This window comes from Culex quinquefasciatus, chromosome 3 (genome assembly GCF_015732765.1).
Source record: "Culex quinquefasciatus strain JHB chromosome 3, VPISU_Cqui_1.0_pri_paternal, whole genome shotgun sequence".
NCBI classification, from domain to species: domain Eukaryota; kingdom Metazoa; phylum Arthropoda; class Insecta; order Diptera; family Culicidae; genus Culex; species Culex quinquefasciatus.
This window is the reverse complement of record NC_051863.1, coordinates 96,841,738-96,853,285: the sequence shown is the minus strand read 5'-3', so window position 1 is coordinate 96,853,285 and position 11,548 is coordinate 96,841,738.

Below are 11,548 nucleotides of genomic sequence, written 5' to 3'. Positions count from 1 at the left end.
TTGATTTTAGTCCAGCGTTATTCCACTTGGCCGTCGACGAGAAAACGTCCCCTACCTACCAGAAAAAAATATTCCTGTAAATTTACATTATTTATCATGTACCAAAAGGTATCATGATAAATGATGTATATTTACATTAGGTTCATTGGAAATTTACATTAGATTCATTGGAAATTTACATTGGTTTTGAAAATTTACATTACTTTTGGAATTTACATTAGTTCAAATCAACTAATTCTGATTAGCCAATGGGAATGAGAAGCTCGACTTAGATTGCAGTAGGAAAAGGGTGTGGTCTTTGTTCTATTTTAAAATAATTGAAGCGGGCAGCAAAAGGAAATTCTGATTTTAAAAAGTTGTTTCACAGGCAGTTACTGCTGCTACCCGCCCCGAGCATGGGTAAATAACAAGGGAAATGCGTAATAATACCTTTCTCTGGTATCAATACCAAATTTTGGTATTCCTGGACCCTTTAAAATTGGTCTTGAGGATTATGCAAGAGCAAAATGTGGTATCATACCAATTTAAGGTATTGTTTTGATATTGAAAAATTGCAAATTTGTCAATGGTCGAACACCACATATTGGTATTCTTTTGGTATTACAGTGTTTTATCAAATTCCTCTGAAACTATGGGAAAATTTTGACCAATTTTGACAAAATAATTAATTTTGCACTAAAATGATGTCTCAAAGCGAATGCTTTCATTGAAAACCGGAAATTTCAAACTTGATTTTAAACATTTTTGATATACCCCCTAAAGAAATGACTTGAAATTGTGGAAAATTTTCTAAGTCAGGATGGCACATTTTGGTATTATTTTGGTATTAAAGTGTTTTATCAAATTCCTCTGAAACTATGGGAAAATTTTGACCAATTTTGACAAAATAATTAATTTTGCACTAAAATGATGTCTCAAAGCGAATGCTTTCATTGAAAACCGGAAATTTCAAACTTGATTTTAAACATTTTTGATATGCCCCCTAAAGAAATGACTTGAAATTGTGGAAAATTTTCTAAGTCAGGATGGCACATTTTGGTATTAAAGTGTTTTATCAAATTCTTCTGAAACTATGGGAAAATTTTGACCAATTTTGACAAAATAATTAATTTTGCACTAAAATTATGTCTCAAAGCGAATGCTTTCATTGAAAACCGGAAATTTCGAACTTGATTTTAAACATTTTTGATATACCCCCTACAGAAATGACTTGAAATTGTGGAAAATTTTCTAAGTCAGGAAGGCACATTTTGGTATTATTTTGGTATTGAAAGGTTTGATCAATTTTCTCTGAAACTTTGGGATTTTTATTTACCAATTTGGACAAGATAATAAATTTTGCGCTAAAATGACTTGAAAAAACCAAATACTTTGAAAAACGAGTCAATCGAAAGATTATTGAATTTTGGTGAATTTCAATCCAGTTTTATTTTAATAACACTTATTTTTCAATCTTGTTATTTTTCAGAATCTTCAAGAACTTCATGCACAGGCCGTTCATCAATGACAAATGCATTCGGTGTGGTGAAGAATATCACTAAGAACAACATGGAATCATCAGGTGAGTAGATTTGGCTGTTGCGTATGGATCATTTCCGTTTTTCACTAACTGCAACTGCTGCACTAAAATGGTATGAAAATACCAAATTTTGGTATTACTTGTGCAAATATCAGCGACCAAAATGTGATCTTGGTTGCCCAGTAATAGATGGTAAAATACCATCAAATCATACCAAAATCATGTATGTGCAAGACCACAGGAATACCAAAATCTGATTTTCAAGGGCGCGGGAATACCTAAAAATAAAACCGTGGTAATACCATGTTCAGGTATTCGAGCAATGTTCAAAAATCCAGAAGACCTCAACTTGGTATTGAAATGGTTTTATGTTGTGGTATTATTTTACCTTTGGAATATCATGGTTTGGTATTGTTGTGCCCTTCCACATACTAGACTTTGGTATGATTTCATGGTATTTTACCATCTATTACTGGGCAACCAATGGCACATTTTGGTCGCTGTTATTTGCCCAAGTAATACCAAAATTTGGTATTCCCGTGTTATTTACCCCTGCTCGGGGCTGCCGACTGAGCCATCTTCGCATTTTATAAACGAGCGGCAAAAGCATCAACTTGTTCAGGTAGAGGCTCAGGCAGTGGGCCAGCGAAATATGAGAGCTTTCTATCGCATCAAATATAGCTATTTTTAGTTCGAGTAGTTTTGAAGTCAACGTTTGGCAGAAATACATTGGATATATGATTTACATTAAATAGGAATTTACATGAAACCGAAGACGGGTAGAAATTCATCAGATTTGAGTTTCCATGCTCAACGTTCATTCATGATTTACATTAGATTTAGATTTACATTGGAGTAATTTCCACGACTTTTTACTCTTTACATTATATTTCAACATTACATTGAGTGAGTTTACATAAGAAACAGTAATTACGTGCTGTGTAAATTTACATTTTTTTTTTAGAATAGGTCCTATAATCATATGAAAGACAATAGTTTATATGACCTTTAAAAAAAAACTTTAGATTTCCTCTCCCATCGTATGAAGCACGCTGCCTGCTCATAAACATACAATCATTACAAGAACGTCGTAAATTAGCCAAGCTCTCTTTCATCAACGAAATTTTTTCTCAACGCATCTTAGACATTTACTACTTTTTAGAATAACTGCATACACAACAAATTATTTGAACAATTCGCCACTAAATCAAATGATGCGCTTTTATAATGAAAATTCACAGTACATACATTTCGACATGAAACAAAAATGTCAGTAGTCTACATAGCTTGACGAATAAACAATCGAACTCCAATCTTTTTGTAGTTCACGTTTGTTTAACGATAAATTAAATAAATTAACAGGATGTGATAGGAAGAGGTGAATGCTCTATGCATTGATTAAAAATAATATTTGGTTCTGCAAACTCAACTCATAGAATTTACATTGGATTAACGCGCTAGGGCGATTCTGTCTGAATTAGCACTGTTTCTATTGTTTAAATATGGCAAGCATTCTTAGCAGCTGAAGTTATGAGTCATGAATAGGAAAGTAAAACAACATATGTTCAACTATTGAAAACAACACTATCAAATCAAACTATTCAACTCCTAAGTCTAAGAGCTTTCCTACCTTGTATAATTGAACTCCTATTACTGCAAACATAAACTGAAGTAGGCAAGTAACAAGCACTATATTTCCAATAGTCTTAACAGCTACTATAACACATTGAACTACATGCTGAGAAACGAAAGGAAATTGAAATTAAGAATGTTATAACAAATTTGACCAACAATTTAAATGTTCCAAAGCATTCTTATGTGAGTGACATTAAATTCTTATTAGTAAAATTAAAGTTAAAAGGGAAATACTAGAAGATGAGAAACCCCTGCATTTTATTGAATTGATTTTTTTCTAAGAATTAAATTAAAACCACTGTTAAAAAAGAATCTTAACAAAACACTCACCTTTAATCCTTTTGCACGATTGATTGCACGTAATGGTCTCAAAACTCGTAACACACGAAGAATTTTAATAACAGAAATTGCCCCAGAACTGAAAGAAAAAGCATGTATCAAAATGTTTAACAAAAAATGTGTCCCGTATTACCTGAAGAACATGGATATTAATGAAACGCAGACAACTAATAAATCAAGCAAATTAAAAGCTGATCGGCAAAATGCTCCTTCATGGAAAACAAATCCATACGAGATTAACTTAAGAAGCAATTCGATTGTAAACACTGAAGTAAAGAAGTAGTCAAAATAGTTCAATATTTGATTCCGTTCAGAATTGGCATTAAGTGGATCCTCGGCAGCAAGCATGGCAGATGAAAACATGATACATACTAAAATTATGTTCCCGAATGTACTGTGATTACACAACCAATGACAAAAAACTCGGAATCTGAAAAATAAGTCAAATTTTGTTATTTATAATATGCATAAGAAAATGATACAGATTTAAAGTTATTTGCAACCATCCAACCTACATTACCTACATCATCAAAAGTGAAAGCGACCGGGTTAAAAACAATGCTGTATTTGGTAACACGAAAATTTACCAAATACGCAAGACCCTGTTAGTAAGCATAAATGACAAAATGTGTACCGTCAGTGGGGGTGACTATGGGTCAAAAAACGATACACCTCTCGTAATTTCTTAATAACAAAAACAATTTAAATAACATCGAAAATCTTTCAACGTAGATTTGTTCTTAGGTAGTTTACTAACATTTTCCCGAAATATGGTGGATTTTGATGAACCTTGAATGCCAATAGTTTGAAAATTGACCTATTAATCTCACTTCTTAGAAGGGGTGACATTTGTTGAAATAAAATATAATTCCAATGTTTATGTTGGGTAATTATTAAAACAAAAATAACTAATCCCACATTAACAGTGTAGCATAGTTGTAGTGACGCAGCAGCATATCCATCGCTAGCGGAGATGGTCAGGATGTATTGACTAAGGCGACTAGGGCAAGCAGACATATGGTACGTTCGTTTGTCAGTGCGCGTGGAATTCGCATGAAACTGAAAAAATATCGAGTGCGGCACTAGAGTTTCAGTTCCAAGATGGCGGCGAAACTCGTGTGGAACTAGCGCGAGTTTCTTCAAAGAAACACTTTGACAGCTCTGAGTGCGGCACTCAGTGTGGAACTAGCCATCAAACGAACGTACCAATAGTATAGTTATCTTTAGGGTTAGTGAAATTTCACAATTTCGCGGACAGCGTGAAATCCGCGATATTTGGCTTTTTCCGCGAAATCCCGTGAAATTTTATGTTTGTGTGAAAATGAAACGATTTTTCATAAAATAACTTATCAAACTTAAAAAGGAATAAAAATTATGTTATGAACTAATGTAGAATTAAGCGAGTGAATACCCTGGTTTTATTACTAATATAGGGTTAATGATTTTTGACGGTTTCGTAGACGGCGTGAAGTTCGTGAAATTTATCAATTTTCTCGAATCATTGAATGCAAATATGGGCAAACAAAATAAAAAATATAAATATTGAAATAACAGGCCATAGTTTCAAGATTTGCATGGAAAAAGTGTTTTAAAATGCATTTTACACTAGTTCAGTGGTTTTGCAATCATTAGTTTTCAAAAAATGTAAGATTTGACGAAAACAAAAATTTTAGCAAAAAAAAAACATTTTGCGATAACAAACATTGAAAATTTTCAGAAATTCGAAAGATTTTTAAATCAACCCAAACATTCTTAAAATGATCCCAAACATTCTAAAAATGGAATGAAAAAAGCAGGGGAATGAATTTAAAAAAAATTCAGCTGATCCATTGAAATTTTTAAGTTTTTCGAAAAAATATTTTTTTTGTCCCCTGATTTTTCGGGCCAACTTCGAAGGGAGGGGAGGGGGTGGCGGAGACAAAAACTTTTAATAAAATTTGTACCAGCCTAACAACTTAATAAATATTTCATCCAAAAAGAAAAGAAATTTTATCAGTTTTCAATTAAATAGCTTGATTATATATGTGTGTCAAGTTGATATGAACCATTTGAAGAAATGTTGAGATTTTTGAGTTTGTAATAAAAATTTTAGTGCTATTTTATTTGAAAGGTATAGTTTTGAAAGAAATTAAAATAATCAAGCTTTGTTTTATTCAAAATAAGATTAAGAGTATTTTTTTATCTTTGGAATCATATTTTAAAAATATAACAATTTTTTTTTGGGCCTGTTAAATTTTAACAATATTTGTTTATTTGGGTGGATGATTCCCTTGAAAGTTAAAAAATACTCCTTTTTTTTTCTTTTCTCATTTAGAATAAAAATATCGATTTTGTTAAAAATTATATTATTTTTGCAAAATGTTTATAAATTTAGTTTTTGACAAATGTGCTAAAACCCTTCAAAAATATGTTTAATGGGCTAAATGACGCAGAAAATTCAATTTATTTTACTCATTTTGACTGGACAAATCTAGCTTTGATATGAAATTCAATAAAATTTAAAATGATAAAACAGAAGCAAATTAGCGAAAACATTTGAGCTAAGTTAGTCGAATATTAAAAGAGCAGTTCAGTAAATGAGAATACGCGTGCCCTACATTTTGTTTCAAAATATAAATAGAGCCCATCCAATAACCAGGAGGATTTTTTTTTTTGAAAATTGGAAGAATTTTTATGTAGCATTCAAATTTAGTAAAGATTTTTTTTACATAATAATACATAATGAAGCATAAAAAGTAGTGTGATTGAAACATAGGATTTTTAGAGTTATTTTAACATTTTTCAAGTTCCGCGAAATTTGCGTGAAATTTGGTGTTTTGAAATTGAGGTCCCCGTGAAATTTGCAATTTTCGAGCGTGAAAAATCACTAAGCCTAGTTATCTTTAAGTGAGTTGTCATATTTTTGACAACACTGAGTTTAATAAAGAAATTAATTCACGGGGTTGGGCACAAGGTTGATCCGTAGCGCATTGGATTTACATCCGTAAATATCGTAAATATTATTCACCTGCACGATATTCGGCACAAAATTTTGTCAGTGTGTGATAACGACAGTTAAGAACTGTCACTTGTTTGTTTCCTTCGTTTACAAACCGCTCCAATATTTTTCAAGCTTGAGGTATTTTTTTCACTTGCGGGACCGATCCTCGCAACAACCTTCCCCGCAATCCACCTGCAATCTGGGCAAGAAGCCTAGTGCGGAACTGCGCTCCGACCCAGAAATTGCCGACAAGATCATCGACTGCCGCGGACTTGGGGTGAGTAATCCTCCGATCTTCGAAATTGCTTAATTTCCAATCGCTCCGCCTTCGCAGATTTCACCAGATGTCGGGGCAGATTTGCGCCGGCTGTGCCGAACGCGTTGACGCGCAGCACGTCTTCCAGACTCGAGCCCTGCGCTGCAACAGTTACGTCTAGAACGGGCTGGAGGACAAGGAAGACGAGGACGTGTGCCGGTTCTGCTTGAAGGCGGATGGCAGGGCGGCGTTGGTCGAGTTGTTTCCGGGCGGCGGCGGGAACGTGGCGGATGAGGTGCAGCAGTGCGGGAAGAATTAGCTGGAGGACGTGATAGATTCGTCGGATTCGTACAGCATTGGCAGCGAGAATGGGGAAGGGGGTGAGGGTTTTTTCAGTCGGACAGTTCGACGGCGGATAACGGGCGTAGGGAAAAGCGGAAGGATACGGCACGGTCGCTGCCGTGGATTGGAAGTGACCACGAGGATCGTAACTTTGACGTGCGGTTGGTCTTGTCGGGCAGGAGTTCGCTATGGCATTGTGTTCAGTGCATGCTGCGAGATTGTCTCGTGAAGCTGAAGATTGATGCGAAGGGAATGTTGGCCACATTCGGGGGATCAATCGACAAGCACAACCACATGAACGAGCTGGACAAGCTGATGGAGGGGAAGGGGATGGTTCAGTTTGACGGTAAAGAGCAACCATTTCACTATGGGCCATCTCCATACAAACAGGCGGCCAAATTATTTTTTTGCTTTTAAAATGTTTTTTCATACAAATTTGGATAATTGTATGGTATTGAAATGATATTTTTTTTTTTTTTTTTTTTTTTTAAATACCGAATTTCGCACTTCACAGCATTGCTTGCCGGAAACATTAACCTACCCTTATAAAGGGTTAGGCTCGGTCGTGGGATGTAATGTTTTTTTATGTTTCTTACAATTACTGCGGGTGCAATTCAAATAGGCAGATCCCAGTGAGCTAAGCTCTTTTAAGGGATAGTTTGCCTTTAAGACTACACTTAAACTATTAAACATATAACTAGTGTGATGTTGGGTTGCGGTCGGTGATCGACTGTTGGCGGTGGGCGGTGGGCGGTGGGCGATGGGCGTTGAGCGGTGGGCGGTGGGCGATGGGCGGTTGGCGGGTGGCAGGGCGGCTTGCGGTGAGTGGCGGCGGGTGGGCGGTGGCGGAAACGAGAAAGCATATATTTATTTTAGTGTGAGCTTCTTGGAAGGTAGTGTAACACTTTTGATTTGAAGTGGGCGCGTAAGGATTTTTTAAATTGGATCAGCGTGGGTGATGCTTTACAGGGTGGTGGGAGGTCATTGTACAGCTTACTTCCGATGTGTGCAATCTTCTTTCGACCAAATTCTGTTCGAGCTCTGACCAGGTAGAAGTGTCCAGTTTGTCTGCTGGAACGGCCTGTGTGCATCCTTTGCATTACCAGACTGATGTCAGGAGAGTTAATGTTTTTCCGAATGTGCATTAGCATTTGGAACTCGTGCATTGCTCGAACGGGGAGTATTGAATCGTTTGGGTCATTGTACAACAGACGGGTGGGATAGAGGAATGGTTTGCGGAGCACAATTTTGAGGCATCTGTTTTGAATAACTTGCAATTTTTGAAGACACGACTCTTGGGCATGTCCCCAGTTGGCGATGAGGTATTGCAATCTAGAGTGGATCATTGCAAAGTACAGCTTTTTCAGTGCAGATGTCGGCAGGAACGATGAGGTTTTCCGAAGTATTCCGCAAAATGAAGACAGCTTCCGCTTCAGTAGATCCACATGTGCTGACCAGCTCATCGTGCTGTCCAGCGTTAGACCGAGGAATTCGAAGCTAAATACTTCCTCGACTACTCGGTTACAGACTACAACAGGATCATGCACAGGGATGGGGATCCAGGGCGAGTGGATCAGCATAAACTTGGTTTTTGTTAGGTTCATTGACAGGAGGTTGGTGCAGAAGTAGTCGTTCAGTAGCTCAAGGTCCACTTTAATCCTGTGCTGCAAAGACTCGACTACTGCAGCATACTTTCCACCAACACCGTTGTAGAAGATCGATGTGTCGTCGGCGAACAAGCGTACCTCACCGGTCAGGCCCAGTGACGGGAGGTCGTTTATGAAGAGCAGAAACAAGATTGGTCCTAGGTTGCTTCCTTGAGGCACTCCGGTTGTCACAGGACCCAGCTGACTCCGAGATTCACCAATAGTCACAAATTGGGATCTGTTATCCAGGTAGCTTTGGATTAGGGATAAGGCAATTCCTCGTATGCCGTACATCTCTAGCTTCTTCAGCAGCAGGTTGTGGTCGATCGTGTCGAATGCTTTTTTTAAATCAATGAAAAGAGCACCAACTACATTTCGGCTGTCCAGGGCATCGTAGATACTTTCCACTAGGTCACACGATGCTGTGAGGGTGCTCATTCCTTGCCGAAATCCTTACTGGTGCTTGTAGATCAATCCGTGCTTGTTAGCAAAACCAACAAGTCTGCAAACTATCAGTTTCTCGATTATTTTGTCAAGAACTGACAAACATGAGATGGGTCGATAGTTACTAGGGTTCTTTAAATCGCCAGATTTGTGGATTGGCGTGACTCTGGCGACCTTCAAGCAATCTGGGTATGCTCCTGTATCAACGATTTCATTGAAGATTTCGGACAGCAGGGCTGCAAACACATTGAAGTGTTGCTTGACAAAAGTAACAGGAATGTTGTCGTACCCAGCGGATTTTTTGGAGTCTAGACCGTTGATCAAAATTGTCGTTTCAGCAGCAGTTGCAGGATGTAAAAAGATGGAGAATCGGTGTCTACGTAGGGTTCCAAATCTGAAGATGTCGCGGTCACTATTCAGGGTAGCGGCCAGCTCTGGTCCAATGTTGCAGAAGAATTCGTTGAAAGATTGACATATTTCAGTCGGATCTGATATCGCCTTTCCATCAACAAGTAGCTCTTTCGGTTGAGATCGGCTGCGCTGCTTCCCTAGTACATCGTTGATTACCCTCCAAGCAGATTTTTGGTCACATCCGGAGAGGAGACGTTCATAGTAGTTCCGCTTAGCAGCTTCCTTCTCTTTTTGTAGCTTTTTGGACACGTGAGCCAACAAGTCTACTAGCCGTGGGTCGTCGCTGTTTCGCCGCTGCTTTTTCAGCGTTTTTTCCTTGATTTGGATTAGCTTCCAGACATTGAAAGTCATCCATGGACAGTTTTCTTTCACCTTCGCCTTTATCGTTACTGTTTTCGTGCATTGCTCTTTGATTAAGTTATAACTGTTCATCACGAACAGAAGTTTCTCGTTTGCAGTCAGGTGGGGAGACAGCCCTGCCAGGGACTCAGTGAACTGTTGGTTTAGCCGTGCGTGGTCGACGATGTCCTTGTGGAAGGTCTGCTTCGCCAGCTCGCAGGAGTACTTGAATGAAGTTGCGATCCAGTTGTGATCACTCAGATCATTGCAGATGGTTTCATTGAAGACTCGGTCTGCAAGATGTTCGCTGCATACCACGTGGTCAAGCACGTTGCCGCTGGCTGGCCTGGTTACCGATGTATTGGTTACTACCATGTTGAGAGATGATAGCAAGCGGGAATATTCACAGACCACGTTGTTTGTGACGATGTTTATAGGGATGTTCATGTCACCAAGCACGATGCATTCCTGGTTGCTGGGATTGGCTGAAAGCATTTGCTCAAGTTCAGAAAGGAAACGAGCTGCTTCAAACGCTGGTGGTCTATAGATCGCGTGAATGTTTAAGTGTTTACCCCGAGAAGAGAGTTGAAGATGAATGTGATGAAGACCAGCCAGGACTCGGTTCTCACGGATTTCTACATTCAGATCTGCTAAGCAAAAGACAGCCAATCCTCCACCAGCTTCTTTTCTACACGAGAAGAAGCTTCTGTACCCAGACAAGTTGTACAAACTTGTACGATCGTCCTTCAGCATGGTTTCGCCGAGTACAACAATGTCGATGCGTTTCCCGAGGCGTTGAAGCATTTCACCCACACAGTCAAACTTTGATAGTTGATTGATGCCTCGAATGTTTAGTTGAATGATGTTTAAGGAAGAGACAGGAGAGATATTTTTATTTTTAATCCAATCTTCGATACATGCGAAACTAGAGTTACAATTTGCAAACATTTAAAAAAAAAAACACAAAATAAAAGAACAAAATGCTCTGCAGTTGATCTGCCGTCCAAACTGCGTGTTACAGTTGCTTCTGCTGCTTCGGAGCCGGTGCGCCGTTCAACGATAGCATGGTGGAGTTCAACAGCGATCCATCGAGAGGGCGTTTGGGGTGCTGGTGCTGGAGTTTCTCGAGGTCCTTGGCGTTTCGAATTTTTTCAACCTTCGAATTGTCGGTGGCCCTGACGAGGATAACCCCATCGCGACCAGGCCAGACGAACTTCAAATCAGCTGCTTCCTGGACCACCCTCGCCTGCTTCAACAACGTCATTCCAAACGACGTCAGTTCGTCACGAAGAATGATTCTGCTGCCTCCTGTGCCAGTGTTGTTGGTGCCGATTGTTGATGAAAGGAGTAGACCGTGGCATTTCTTCTTGGCGAAGAGTTCTTCCTTGTAGCTTGTGTCGGAAAAGATCACCTTTATCGGGACCGGTTTGCCAGTCTGCTCCCCGTCCTTCGATACCAGCCGCTTCGTTTCGACGATAGCATCTTCGGGCAGCGTACATTTCACAGCCAGGGCGATATCAGTGATCACCTTCTTTAGATCCTCATCTTTGGAGGATGGAACTCCTAGGATGACGGCGTGTGTGGCGAGGGCAGCACGATTGAGTTGATCAAGTTGTTTTTCCAGGTCAGTGATTGTT